Source organism: Meles meles, chromosome 9 (genome assembly GCF_922984935.1).
Source record: "Meles meles chromosome 9, mMelMel3.1 paternal haplotype, whole genome shotgun sequence".
NCBI classification, from domain to species: domain Eukaryota; kingdom Metazoa; phylum Chordata; class Mammalia; order Carnivora; family Mustelidae; genus Meles; species Meles meles.
Window position 1 is genome coordinate 114,423,956 of NC_060074.1, and position 16,345 is coordinate 114,440,300.

Here is a 16,345-nt window from a genome sequence, read left to right on the forward strand (position 1 = left end):
GAGACCTTTCTTGTTTCTTGAGAAAGGCTTGTACCGCTATATATTTTCCTCTCAGGACTGCCTTTGCTGTGTCCCACAGATTTTGAACTGTTGTGTTTTCATTATCATTTGTTTCCATGAATTTTTTCAATTCTTCTTTAATTACCTGGTTAACCCATTCATTCTTTAGAAGGATGCTGTTTAGTCTCCATGTATTTGGGTTCTTTCCAGCTTTTGTCTTGTGATTGAGTTCTAGCTTCAGAGCATTGTGGTCTGAAAATATGCAGGGGAAAGATCCTAATCTTTTGACACCGGTTGAGACCTGATTTGTGACCCAGGATGTGATCTATTCTAGAGAAGGTTCCATGTGCACTAGAGAAGAATGTGTATTCTGTTGCTTTGGGATGAAATGTTCTGAATATATCTGTGATGTCCATCTGGTCCAGTGTGTCATTTAAGGCCTTTATTTCCTTGTTGATCTTTTGCTTGGATGATCTGTCCATTTCAGTGAGTGGAGTGTTAAAGTCCCCTACTGTTATTGTATTATTATTGATGTGTTTCTTTGATTTTGTTATTAATTGGTTGATATAGTTGTCTCCTCCCACGTTAGGGTCATAGATATTTAAAATTGTTAGATCTTCTTGTTGGACAGACCCTTTGAGTAGGATATAGTGTCCTTCCTCATCTCTTATTATAGTCTTTGGCTTAAAATCTAATTGATCTGATATAAGGATTGCCACCCCAGCTTTCTTCTGATGCCCATTAGCATGGTAAATTGTTTTCCACCCCCTCACTTTCAATCTGGAGGTGTCTTCGCGTCTAAAATGAGTTTCTTGTAGGCAACATACTGATGGGTTTTGTTTTTTTATCCATTCTGATACCCTGTGTCTTTTGATTGGGGCATTTAGCCCATTAACATTCAGGGTAACTATTGAGAGATATGAATTTAGTGCCATTATTAGCCTATAAGATGGCTGTTACTGTATATTGTCTCTGTACCTTTCTGATCTATTACTTTTAGGCTCTCTCTTTGCTTAGAGCACCCCTTTCAATATTTCCTGTAGAGCTGGTTTGGCGTTTGCAAATACTTTCAGTTTTTGTTTGTCCTGGAAGCTTTTGATCTCTCCTTCTATTTTCAGTGATAGCCTAGCTGGATAGAGTATTCTTGGCTGCATGTTTTTCTCGTTGAGTGCTCTGAATATATCATGCCAGCTCTTTCTGGCCTGCCAGGTCTCTGTGGATAAGTCTGCCGCCAATCTAATAGTTTTACCATTGTATGTTACAGACTTCTTTTCTCGGGCTGCTTTCAGGATTTTCTCTTTGTCACTAAGACTTGTAAATTTTACTATTAGGTGACGGGGTGTGGACCTATTCTTGTTGACTTTGAGGGGGGTTCTCTGCATCTCCTGGATTTTGATGCTTGTTCCTTTTGCCATATTAGGGAAATTCTCTCCAGTAATTCTCTCCAATAGACCTTCTGCTCCCCTCTCTGTTTCTTCTTCTTCTGGAATCCCAATTATTCTAATGTTGTTTCGTCTCTTGGTGTCACTTATCTCTCGAATTCTCCCCTCATGATCCAGTAGCTGTTTGTCCCTCTTTTGTTTGGCTTCTTTATTCTCTGTCATTTGGTCTTCTATATCACTAATTCTTTCTTCTGCCTCATTGATCCTAGCAGTGAGAGTCTCCATTTTGGATTGCACCTCATTAATAGCTTTTTGGATTTCAACTTGGTTAGATTTTAGTTCTTTAATTTCTCCAGAAAGGGCTTTAATATCTCCAGAGAGGGTTTCTCTAATATCTTCCATGCCTTTTTCGAGCCCGGCTAGAATGTTCAGAATCGTCATTCTGAACTCTTGATCTGATATATTACCAATGTCTGTGTTGATTAGGTCCCTAGCCTTCGGTACTGTCTCTTGTTCTTTTGTTTGTGGTGATTTTTTCCAACTTGTCATTTTGTCCAGATAAGAGGATATGAAGGAGCAAATAAAATACTAAAAGGGTGGCAAAGACCCCAGAAAAATGCGCTGTAACCAAATGAGTAGAGACCCCAAATTGTGGGGGGCAGAAAGTGGATAAAAGAGGTTCAGAAAAAAAAAAGAAAAAAAATTTAAAAAATAGAACAATAAAGAAAAAATATAAAAAAGAAAGAAAAAATATATATATTTAGATAAGCTAGTCAAAAAACGTTAAAAAAGAAAAGGGTAAAAGTTTTTAAAAATTTAGCAGAAGAAGAAAAAAGAAAAAAGAAAAAAAATTGAAAAAAAAAAAATGAAGTAGCCGCAAGACTAAAGAATCATGGGGAGAAAGCCATGAGTTCCGTGCTTTGGTTTCTCCTCCTCTGGAATTGCACTGCTGTCTTAGGAATTGAACCTACTTTCCTTGATAGATGAACTTCGTCCTGGCTGGATATTTTGTTGATCTTCTGGGGGAGGGGCCTGTTGTAGTGATTCTCAAGTGTCTTTGCCCGAGGCGGGATTGCACCACCCTTACCCGTGGCCGGACTAAGTAATCGGCTCAGGTTTGCTTTTGGGAGCTTCTGTTCCCTGAAGGCTTTCCGTAGAGTTCCAGAGGACGGGAATGAAAATGGCGGCCTCCTAGTCTCCGGCCTGGAGGAGCCGAGAGCCTGGGGCCCCACTCCTCAGTGCGCCCCCAGAGGACAGCACCCAATCACTCCCATATCCCCAGCCTCTAGCCGTGCTCCGAGCTCACCCAGCCCGCGACCAGTTCAAGGTAACCCCGAGCTGAGAGTTCAGTCCTTGGCTCTGTCTCTGCAGCCGGCTTCTCCATTCTAATACCTGCGAGCTCTGCGACACTCCGACACCCCCGATCCTTCTGTGACCCTGCGGGACCTGGGGCCACGCTGTCTCCGCGTGGGCTTCACCCCAGTTTAGCCTCTGGAGCAATTTCCCTCAGTGGAACAGACTTGTAAAAGTCCTGATTTTGTGCTCCGTTCTTCCGCAACTTGCCGGGAGCCGGCCCCTTCCCCCGCGGTCTATCTTCCCGTCGTTTTAGATTCACTTCTCCGCTCCGCCAGTCCTACCTTTCAGAAAGTGGTTGATTTTCTGTTTCTAGAGTTGCTGTTCTTCTTCTCTTTGATCTCCCGTTGGATTTGTAGGTGTTTGCAATGTTTACATAAGCTATTGAGCTGATCTCCTGCTACCTGATGTAGTCTCAGGCTGCTACTTCTCCGCCATCTTGACTCCTCCCTCTTGTGATATACTTTTATCAGTCTTTTTATTTGTCTGTTTTTGTGTGTATACATCATAAATCTTAACTTGGGGCCCATTTGGGCTGAGCTTTCTCTTTTATCTTCCTTTTTTTCCTGTCTCTCTCTCTCTCTCTCTCTCTCTTTTTTTTTTTCTTTTCCTTTTCTTTTTTCTCTCATTTACATGTGGAATCCTGATTGCTCAGAAGGGTTCCGGGGTGCACCTTGACTGCACCACGGTTGATCCATCCAGCTATATCCAATCAGTCATCTCTCACAAAAATGACTGGAGGAGAAATGCCCAACAGAAGAAAAATACAGAGTTAATGGCTATCGACATAGACAATATTTCAGAAAGGGAATTCTGGCTAACGATAATCCAGGTAATAGCTATGTTGGAGAAAGCCATGGATGACCAAATGGAATTGATTAGGGCAGAACTGAAAGCCACCACGGATGATGTTCAGAATGTTAGGGCAGAAATGAAAGCCACCAGGGATGATGTTCAAAATGCTCTCAATGAATTCCAATCCAATCTAAATTCTCTAAAAGATAGGGTAACTGAGACAGAAGATAGAATTAGTGACCTGGAGGACAAACAGATAGAGAGAAAGGATCAGGAGGAAGCCTGTTACAAATAGCTCAGAAGCCACAAAAATAGAATCAGGGAAATAAATGATGCCATGAAATGTTCTAACGTCAGAATTATTGGAATCCCTGAAGGGGAGAAGAAAGAAAGAAGTCGAGAACATATAGTGGAACATGTTGTCTATGAAAATTTTCCCAATCTCATGAATGGAACCAGCGTTCATGTACTAGAGAGGTAAGGTGATTTCCCCCCAAGATTATAAATTCTTGAAAATCCTTGAGACACCTGATAGTAAGAAAGAAGAATTATAACTGTAGGCAGACCCTCTTGAAAGCAGCTAGGACAAAGAAGCTCCTTACATACAGAGAAAAGCCCATTAGAATAATGTTAGAACTGTCCACAGAGACCTGGCAAGCCAGGAAGGGCTGGGAAAATATATTCAGAGTACTAAATGAGAAGAACATGCAGCCAAGAATACGTTATCCAGCAAGACTGACATTCAAAATTGATGGAGAGATAAAGAGTTTCCAAGACCAGCAAGGCTTAAAAGACTATGCAACCACGAAGCCGACAATGCAGGAAATATTAAGGGGAGTTCTATAAAAGAGAAAAAATCCTAAGAATATCATTGAACAGAAATATAGAGACAATCTACAGAAAGACTTCAAAGGTAACATGATGTCAATAAAAACGTATCTATCAATAATCACTCACAATGTGAATGGCCTAAATGCACCCATAAAATGACACAGGGTTGCAGATTGGATAAAATGACAGGACCCATCCATATGTTGTCTACAGGAGTCCCATTTTGAACTAAAAGATACACCCAGACCGAAAGTGAAGGGATGGAGAAGCATCTTTCATGCCAATGGGCCTCAAAAGAAGGCCAGGATAGCGATTCTCATATCAGATAAATTAGATTTTAAACTAAAGCCTGTAGTCAGAGATACAGAAGGACACTACATCATTCTTAAAAGGGTCTGTCCACCAAGATGATATAACAAATATAAATATCTATGCCCCCAATATGGGAGCACCCAATTACATAAGAAAACTATTAAGATAAAGAGTCATATTGATATGAATACAATAACAGTAGGAGATCTTAATACGCCTCTCTCAGTAATAGACAGATCGTCAAAGTAGGAAATCAATAAAGAATTAAGAGCATTGAAAGAAACATTGAACCAGATGGACCTCATAGACATATACAGAACATTCCACCCTAAAACAACAGAATACTCATTCTTCTCAAGTGCACATGGAACCTTCTCCAGAATAGACCACATACTGGGTCACAAAGCAGGACTCAACCGGTACCAAAAGACTGACATTATTCCCTGCATATTCTCAGATCACAATGCTTTGAAACTGGAACTCAATCACAAGGGAAAATTCAGAAGGAACTCAAACACCTGGAAGCTAAAGACCACCTTGCTTAAGAATGCTTGGATCAACCAGGAGATCAAAGATGAACTTAAACAATTCATGGAAGCCAATGAGAATGAAGACACTTGGTCCAAAACCTATGGGATACAGCAAAGGCAGTTCTAAAGGGGAAAATACATAGTCATCCAAGACTCCCTCAAAAGAATTGAAAAATCCAGAATACACCAGCTATCTCTACACCTTATAGAACTGGAGAACCAACAGCAAATCAAACCAACGCCACACACAAGAAGGGAAATAATCAAGATGAGAGCAGAGATCAATGAGGTAGAAACCAGAGATACAGTAGAACATATCAGTGAAAGTAGAAGCTGTTTTTTTGAAAGAATCAGTAAGATCAATAAACCATTGGCCACACTAATACAAAAGAAAAGAGAGAAAGCCCAAATTAATAAAATTATGAATGAAAAGGGAGAGATCTCAACTAACACCAAGGAAGTAGAAACAATCATCAGAAATTATTACCAACAGTTATATGCCAATAAGCTAAGCAACCTAGATGAAATGGATGCATTCCTGGAAAACTATAAAGTCCCAAAATTGACCAGGAAGAAATTGACAACCTGAATGGACCAATATTTAGTAACAAGATTGAAGCAGTGATCAAAAACCTCCCAAAAAACAAGAGCCCAGGACCTGACAGATTCCCTGGGGAATTCTACCAAACTTTCAAAGAAGAAATAACACCTATCTCCTGAAGCTGTTCCAAAAAATTGAAACAGAAGGAAAACTTCCAGACTCTTTTTATGAAGACAGCATTACCCTGATCCCCAAACCAGGGAAAGACCCTTCCAAAAAGGAAAATATCAGACCAATATCACTGATGAATATGGATGCAAAGATTCTCAACAAGATTCTAGCAAACAGGATCCAGCAGCACATTCAAAAGATTATCCACCATGACCAGGTGGGATTCATCCCTGAGTTACAAGGATGGTTCAACATTCACAAATCAATCAATGTGATAGAACAAATCAATAAGAGAAGAGAGAAGAACCACATGGTCCTCTCAATTGATGCAGAAAAAGCATTTGACAAAATCCAGCATCCGTTCCTGAGTAAAACGCTTCAAAGTATAGGGATAGAGGGAACATTTCTGAACTTCATAAAATCTATCTATGAAAGACTCACAGCAAATATCATCCTCAATGGGAAAAAGCTTGCAGCCTTCCCGTTGAGATCAGGAACACGACAAGGATGACCACTCTCACCACTCTTGTTCAACATAGTATTAGAAGTCCTAGCAATGGCAATCAGACAACAAAGAGAAATAAAAGGTATCCAAATTGGCAATGAAGAAGTCAAACTCTCTCTCTTCGCAGATGACATGATTCTTTATTTGGAAAACCCAAAAGACTCTGCCCCCAAACTACTAGAACTCATACAGCAATTCAGTAACGTGGCAGGATTCAAAGTCAATGTACAGACATCAGTGGATTTCTTTTACACTAACAATGAATATACAGAAAGGGGAATTAGAGAATCAATTCCATTTACTATAGCACCAAGAACCATAGATATCTGGGAATAAACCTAACCAAAGTGGTAAAGGATCTGTACTCGAGGAACTACAGAACACTCATGAAAGAAACTGAAGAAGACACAAAAAGATGGAAGACCATTCCATGTTCTCAGATTCTTTCTTAACCTTGTTTTTTTTTACCTCAAAAAATAATTTATGATGTTTTTTACATATAATTTCAACATAGCTCCATTTTAAATGTTCTCCCCTTCAAAAATATTTATTTATGTATTTATTTTTTAGTTCATTCATTCATTCATGGGGTTGAAGTCCTTATTTCTTTTTTTTATTATTATGCTATGTTTGTCACCATACAGTACATCATTAGTTTTTGATGTAATGCTCCTTGATTCATTGTTTGCATATAACAACCAGTGCTCTATGCAATACATACACTCCTTAATACCCGTCATTGGGCTAACACATCTTCCCACCCTCCTTCCCTTTGAAATCCTCAGTTTGTTTCCTGGAGTCCATAGTATCTTATGGTTTGTCTCCCCTTCTAATTCCCCTCCCTTCATTCTTCTCTTTCTTCTCCTAATGTCCTCCATTGTATTCCTTGTGTTCCACAAATAAGTGAAACCATATGATAATTGAATTTCTCTGCTTTACTTATTTGAATAATCTCCTTCAGTTCCATCCTAGTTGATGCAAACGTTGAAATGAAAAAAGATCCCAAATCATCATGGGAATTTTCAAAAAGAGGAACAAAACTGGGGGCATCACGTTGCCTAAATTCAAAGCTGTGATAACCAAGACAGCATGCTACAGGCACAAAAACGGACACATAGACCAATGGAACAGAGTAGAGAGCCCAGATATGGACCAACAACTCTTTGGTCAACTAATGTTTAACAAAGCAGGAAAAAAAAATCTAATGAAAAAAAGACTGTCTCTTTAATAAAATGGTGCTGGGAAAATTGGACAGCTACATACAGAAGAATAAAACTCAACTATTCCCTTACACCATACACAAAAGCGAACTCAAAATGGATGAAAGACCTCAATGTGAGACAGGAATCCATCAAAATCCTAGGGGAGAACACAGGCAGTAATCTCTTCGACATCACCCACAGCAACTTCTTTCAAGACTTGTCTCCAAAGGCAAGAGAAACAAAAGCAAAATGAACTTTTGGGACTTCAAGATAAAAAGCTTCTGCATAACAAAGGAAACAGAGGCAACCCACAGAATGGGAGAGGATATCTAGAAATGGCATTACAGATAAAGGACTGATATCCAGGATCTATAAAGAACCTCTGAAATTCAACACTCAAAAAACTAATAACCCCATCAAAAACAACGGAAGGGGAGACAACCCATGAGAGACTGTGGACTCTGAGAAACAAACTGATGTTTTGGGAGGGGATGGGAGTTGGGGGGGTTCAGTGAGCGTCATGGTGGATACTAAGGAGGGCACGTATTGCATGGAGCACTGAGTGTGGTGCACAAACAATGAATTTTGGAACACTGAAAAAAATAAAGTTAAATTAAATATTTAAAAATGGGCAGAAGACATGAACAGACACTTCTCTAAATAAGACAAACAAGTGGTTAACAGACACGTGAAAAAAATGTTCATCATCACTAGACATCAAGGAAATACAAATCAAAACCACAATGAGATACCACCTTACATCAGTTAGAATGGTGAAAATTAACAAAATAGGGAACAACGAATGTTGGTGAGGATGTGGAGAAAGGAGAACCCTCTTATACTGTTGGTGGGAATGCAAGCTGGTACAGCCACTTTGGAAAATAGTGTGGATGTTCCTCAAAAAGATAAAAATAGAGCTACCCTAAGATCCAGCAGTTGCACTACTGAGTGTTTACCCCAAAGATAACAGATATAGTGAAAAGAAGGTCCACATAGACCCCAGTGTTCAATAGCCAAACTGGAAAGAGCTAAGATGCCCTTCAATAGAGGAATGGATAAAGAAGATGTGTTCCATATATACAAAGGAATATTACTCTGCCATTAGAAAGGATTCATTTCAGATTGTAAGATGTGTAATAACATTGGGGAAATAACAGTTTCGAATAAAGTTTAACCAATTCTTACCCTATTACCACCATTTCACTTCTAGATGAATACCTATAATAGTTTTCTGGGACTCGCATAACAAAATATGATTAATTGGGTGATGTAAACAGTACCTATGTCCAACCCCTCCCCCACTTTTTTAATAAGGACAACAGTTATAAGGTCCAGTTATGACCTTAGCTAAACAAATTATAAATGCAGCCACCCTAGGACACATTCTGAAATAGTGGGGGTTAGGGTTTCAACATATGAATTTTGGATAACATAATTCAAGTCATGCCCATTCCAAAATAAGTGAATGCATATGTTCACCAAAAGTCACATATAAGCCAGTTCATAGCAGTTTAATATGTAATAGTCAAAAACTGAAAATAAGCAAAATGCCCAACAAAGAATGGACCAAAAAATGTTATACATTTACACAATGGGATATAAAATGATGATTAAAACAAAACAAAACAAAATGATTACTACACTTAACAATAAGTTTAACTCTCAGAAACATACATAACCACCCTTGTCCATGAGGGATTATTCCCAAGACAAAGACCTCCAATGGATACCTGAAACTGCAGATAGTACCAAACATTGCACATAATATATTTCTGCCTATACATACATGCCTATGATAAAGTTTAATTTATAAATTAGGCACTGCAATAAAAGTTACATGAATGTGGTCTCTCTCTATCTCTCTTTCTCTCTCTCTTTCTCTGTCAAATATCTTATTGTCTTGTAGCCATAATTATCCCCGTGATTATGTAAGATAATAAAATGCCTGTGTGGTGAAATGAAGTGAGGTGAATTACATGGGCATTGTAATATACAGTGAAGCCACTACTGAACTCCTGACAACACATCAGAGAGGATCCTTGCTTCTGGACCGTGGTTGACCTCATGTAGCTGAAACCATGGAAACAAAAATAGTGGATAAAAGGGGACAATTGAGGAGTGCCTGGGTGGCTCAGTCATTGGGCATCTGCCTTTGGCTCAGGTCATGATCCCAGGGTCCTGGGATTGAGCCCTGCATCAAGTTCCCTGCAGGAAGCCTGCTTCTCCCTCTCCTACTACTCCTGCCTGTGTTCATTCTCCCTCTCTCTCTCTTTCTCTCAAATAAATAAATAACTAAATAAATAATCTTTAAAAAAAGGGGGGGAGGAGGACTATTTTATAGACAAAATAAGCCAGACCCAAGAGGTCATAAGCAGTGATTCCTTTTATGTAAAACATATATGAACTATAAACTTTTATATCAACAAGTATAGCATGGTGGAAGCCAGGAAGTAATAACCCATATCATGGAGGTAAGGTGGCAGTAAGTATTGATGGGGGGAGGCATGAGGGAAATTTCTGAGGAGAAGAAACATTCTGCCTTCATCTGGGAATGGATTACCGGTCACCTCCTCCAGAGCACGTGCAAAATTAATCAAGATATGATTGAAATGTATTTTATTCCATATATCATATCTAGAAAAGACTTTAAGAAAAAATAAATAAAAATACAGAGAGACTAGTACGCTTTAATTCAGAGTCTACCATATTGATACAATTTTTCTAAAATGTTGAAAAAATAGTTTATTTGGAGAAATCTTACCAAAATCTATCTAGCACGGGCTGGATAATCCATAGCCTCCAGGTCTAGGCAGCATAAACCTGGGAACACGTTCGCTTACATGCTAATGTTGCAAGCTCTGAACCAGCAGAATCTACTGATTGGATAACTGCATCATCCCATGAGTGCCTACTTTTACTTCAGGCTTCTGGATAGTATAAGCAAGGATAGGAGAGATGGTGATGAAAGAGAAAGTAAGGGAGAGGGAGCGGGATGAAGAGGGAATTAAAAAGAAAGATATAGGGGGAGGAGTCAAGATGGTGGAGAAGTAGCAGGCTGAGACTACATCAGGTAGCAGGAGATCAGCTAGCTCGATAACTTATCTAAGCATTGCAAACACCTACAAATCCAACGGGAGATCGAAGAGAAGAAGAACAGCAACTCTAGAAACAGAAAATCAACCACTTTCTGAAAGGTAGGACTGGCGGAGAAGTGAATCTAAAACAACGGGAAGATAGACCGCGAGGGGAGGGGCCGGATCCCGGCAAGTGGCGGAGGAACGGAGCACAAAATCAGGACTTTTAAAAGTCTGTTCCACTGAGGGACATTGCTCCAGAGGCTAAACTGGGGTGAAGCCCACGTGGAGTCAGCGTGGCCCGAGGTCCCGCAGGGTCACAGAAGGATCGGGGGTGTTGGAGTGTTGCAGAGCTCACAGGTGTTAGAACGGAGAATCCGACTACAGAGACAGAGCCAAGGACTGAACTCTCAGCTCAGGGTTACCTTGAACTGGTCGTGGGCTGGGTGAGCTCAGAACACGGCTGGAGGTTGGGGATATGGGAGTGATTGGGTGCTGTCCTCTGGGGGTCCACTGAGAGCGGGGCCCCGGGCTCTCGGCACCTCTGGGCTGGAGACTGGGAGGCCGCCATATTCATTCCCGTCCTCCAAAACTCTACAGGAAGTGTTCAGGGAACAGAAGCTCCCAAAAGCGAACCTGAGCGGATTACTTAGTCCAGCCCCCAGTAAGGGCGGTGCAATTCCGACTCTGGCAAAGACACTTGAGAGTAAATAAAACAGGCCCCTCCCCCAGAAGATCAACAAAATATCCAGCCAGGATGACATTCATCTTCAAGGAAAGCAGGTTCAATTCCTAAGACAGCAGCAGAATTCCAGAGGAAGAGAAAGCAAAGGACAGAACACATGGCATTCTCCCCATGATTCTTTAGTCTTGCGGTTAATTCAATTTTTTCTTCAAATTTTTTTCTTTCTTTTTTCTTCTTCTGCTAAATTTCTTAAAACGTTTACCATTTCCTTTTTTAACTTTTTTTGACTAGTTTTGTAAAATATATATTTTTTCTTTCTTTTTAAGATTTTTCTTTAGTGTTTTATTTTTAAATTTTTTTCTTTTTTTTCTGAACCTCTTTTTATCCCCTTTCTTTCCCCCACAATTTGGGGTCTCCTCTGATTTGGTTACAGTGCATTTTTCTGGGGTCTGTGCGATCCTTTTAGTATTTTATTTGATCCTTCATATCCTCTTATCTGGACAAAATGACAAGGCAGAAAAAATCACCACAAAGAAAAGTACAAGCGATAGTACCAAAGGTTAGGGACCTAATCAACACAGACATTGGTAATATGTCAGATCAAGAGTTCAGAATGACGATTCTGAAGGTTCTAGCCGGGCTCAAAAAAGGCATGGAAGATATTAGAGAAAACCTCTCTGGAGATATAAAAGCCCTTTATGGAGAAATTAAAGAACTAAAATCTAACCAAGTTGAAATCCAAAAAGCTATTAATGAGGTGCAATCCAAAATGGAGGCTCTCCCTGCTAGGATCAATGAGGCAGAAGAAAGAATTAGTGATATAGAAGACCAAATGACAGAGAATAAAGAAGCTGAGCAAAAGAAGGACAGACAGCTACTCAACCACGAGGGAAGAATTCAAGAGATAAGTGACATCATAAGATGAAACAACATTAGAATAATTGGGATTCCAGAAGAAGAAGAAAGAGAGAGAGGAGCAGAAGGTCTATTGGAGAGAATTATTGGAGAGATTTCCCTAATATGGCAAAGGGAACAAGCATCAAAATCCAGGAGGTGCAGAGAACCCCCCTCAAAGTCAACAAGAATAGGCCCACACCTCTTCACCTAATAGTAAAATTTACAAGTCTTAGTGACAAAGAGAACCTCCTGAAAACAGCCTGGGAAAAGAAGTCTGTAACATACAATGGAAAAAATATTAGTTTGGCAACAGAGTTATCCACAGAGACCTGGCAGGCCAGAAAGAGCTGGCATGATATATTCAGAGCACTAAATAGAAAAATATGCAGCCAACAATACTCTATCCAGCTAGGCTATTATTGAAAATAGAAGGAGAGATCAAAAGCTTCCAGGACAAACAAAAACTGAAAGAAATTGAAAACACCAAACCAGCTCTACAGGAAATATTGAAAGGGGTCCTCTAAGCAAAGAGAGAGCCTAAAAGTAGTAGATCAGAAAGGTACAGAGACAATATACAGTAACAGTCTCCTTCCAGGCTAATAATGTCACTAATTTCATATCTCTCAATACTTACCCTGAATGTTATTGGGATAAATGACCCAATCAGAAGACACAGGGTATCAGAATGTATAAAAAAAAAAAAACATAACCCATCAATATGTTACATACGAGAAACTCATTATAGATGTGAAGACACCTCCAGATTTAAAGGGAGGGGGTGAAAAACAATTTACCATGCATATGGGCATCAGAAGAAAGCTGGGGTGGCAATCCTTATATCAGATAAATTAGATTTTAAGCCAAAGACTATAATAAGAGATGAGGAAGGACACTATATCCTACTCAAAGTTCTGTCCAACAAGAAGATCCAACAATTTTAAATATCTATGCCCCTAACGTGGGAGCAGACAACTATATAAACCAATTAATAACAAAATCAAAGAAACACATCAATAATAATACAATAATAGTAGGGGACTTTAACACTCCCCTCACTGAAATGGACAGATCATCCAAGCAAAAGATCAACAAGGAAATAAAGGCCTTAAATGACACACTGGAGCAGATGGACCTCACAGATATATTCAGAACATTTCATCCCAAAGCAACAGAATACACCTTCTTCTCTAGTGCACATGCAACATTCTCCAGAATAGATCACATCCTGGGTCACAAATCAGGTCTCAACCGGTATCAAAAGATTAGGATCATTCCCTGCATATTTTCAGACCACAATGCTCTGAAGCTAGAACTCAATCACAAGAGGAAAGCTGGAAAGAACCCAAATACATGGAAACTAAACAGCATCCTTCTAAAGAATGAATGGGTCAACCAGGTAATTAAACAAGAGTTGAAAAAATTCATGGAAACAAATGATAATGAAAACACAATGGTTCAAAATCTGTGGGACACAGCAAAGGCAGTCCTGAGAGGAAAATATATAGCGGTACAAGCCTTTCTCAAGAAACAAGAAAGGTCTCAAGTACACAACCTAACCCTACACGTAAAGGAGCTGGAGAAAGAACAAGAAAGAAACCCTAAACCCAGCAGGAGAAGAGAAATCATAAAGATCAGAGCAGAAATCAATGATATAGAAACCCAAAAAACAATAGAACAAATCAATGAAACTAGGAGCTGGTTCTTTGAAAGAATCAATAAGATTGATAAACCCCTGGCCAGACTTATCAAAAAGAAAAGAGAAAGGACCCAAATCAATAAAATCATGAATGAAAGAGGAGAGATCACAACTAACACCAAAGAAATACAGACAATTATAAGAACATACTATGAGCAACTCTATGCCAGCAAATTGGACAACCTGGAAGAAATGGATGCATTCCTAGAGACATATAAACTACCACAACTGAACCAGGAAGAAATAGAAAACCTGAACAGGCCCATAACCAGTAAGGAGATTGAAACAGTCATCAAAAATCTACAAACAAACAAGAGCCCAGGGCCAGACGGCTTCCCAGGGGAATTCTAACAAGCATTTAAAGAACTAATTCCTATTCTCCTGAAACTGTTCCAGAAAATAGAAATGGAAGGAAAACTTGCAGACTCTTTTTATGAGGCCAGCATCACCTTGATCTCAAAACTAGACAAGGATCCCACCAAAAAAGAGAACTACAGACCAATATCCTTGATGAACACAGATGCAAAAATTCTCGCCAAATACTAGCCAATAGGATTCAACCGTACATTAAAAGGATTATTCACCACGATCAAGTGGGATTTATTCCAGGGCTGCAGGGTTGGTTCAACATCCACAAATCAATCAATGTGATAGAACACATTAATAAAAGAACAAGAACCATATGATACTCTCATAGATGCTGAAAAAGCATTTGACAAAGTACAGCATCCCTTCCTGATCAAAACTCTTCAAAATGTAGGCATGGAGGGCACATACTTCAATATTATCAAAGCTATCTATGAAAAACCCACCGCACATATTCTCAATGGACAAAAACTGAAAGCTTTTCCGTTAAGGTCAGGAACACGGCAGGGATGTCCATTATCACCACTGCTTTTCAACATAGTACTAGAAATCCTAACCTCAGCAATCAGACAACAAAAAGAAATTAAAGGCATCCAAATCGGCAAAGAAGAAGTCAAACTATCACTCTTCGCAGATGATACGATACTATATGTGGAAAACCCAAAAGACTCCACTCCAAAACTGCTAGAACTTGTACAGGATTTCAGTAAAGTGTCAGGATATAAAATCAATGCACAGAAGTCAGTTGCATTTCTGTACACCAACAACAAGACAGAAGAAAGAGAAATTAAGGAGTCAATCCCATTTACAATTGAACCCAAAACTATAAGATACCTAGGAATAAACCTAACCAACAAAGTTAAGAATCTATATGCAGAGAACTACAAAGTACTCATGAAAGAAATTGAGGAAGACACAAAGAAATGGAAAAACGTTCCATGCTCCTGGATTGGAAGAATAAATATTGTGAAAATGTCTATGCTACCTAAAGCAATCTACATATTTAATGCCATCCCTATCAAAATACCATCCATTTTTTTCAAAGAAATGGAACAAATAATCCTAAAATTTATATAGAACCAGAAAAGACCTCGAATTGCCAAAGGAATATTGAAAAAGAAAGCCAAAGTTGGTGGCATCACAATTCCGGACTTCAAGCTCTATTACAAAGCTGTCATCATCAAGACAGCATGGTACTGGCACAAAAACAGACACATAGATCAGTGGAACAGAATAGAGAGCCCAGAAATTGACCCTCAACTCTATGGTCAGCTAATCTTTGACAAAACAGGAAAGAATGTCCAATGGAAAAAAGACAGCCTCTTCAATAAATGGTGCTGGGAAAATTGGACAGCCACATGCAGAAAACTGAAATTGGACCACTTCCTTACACCACACACGAAAATAGACTCCAAATGGATGAAGGACCTCAATGTGAGAAAGGAATCCATCAAAATCATTGAGGAGAATGCAGGCAGCAACCTCTTCGACCTCAGCCATAGCAACATCTTCGTAGGAACAACGGCAAAGGCAAGGAAAGCAAGGGCAAAAATGAACTATTGGGATTTCATTGATCAAAAGCTTTTGCACAGCAAAGGAAACAGTTAACAAAACCAAAAGACAACTGACAGATTGGGAGAAGATATTTGCAAACGACATATCAGATAAAGGGCTAGTGTCCAAAATCTATAAAAACTTAGCAAACTCAACACCCAAAGAACAAACAATCCAATCAAGAAATGGGCAGAGGTCATGTACAGACATTTCTGCAAAGAAGACATCCAGATGGCCAACAGACACATCAAAAAGTGCTCCACATCACCTGGCATCAGGGAAATACAAATCAAAACCACAATGAGATATCACCTCACACCAGTCAGAATGGCTAAAATTAACAAGTCAGGAAATGACAGATGCTGGCGAGGATGCGGAGAAAGGGGAACCCTCCTACACTGTTGGTGGGAATGCAAGCTAGTGCAACCACTCTGGAAAACAGCATGGAGGT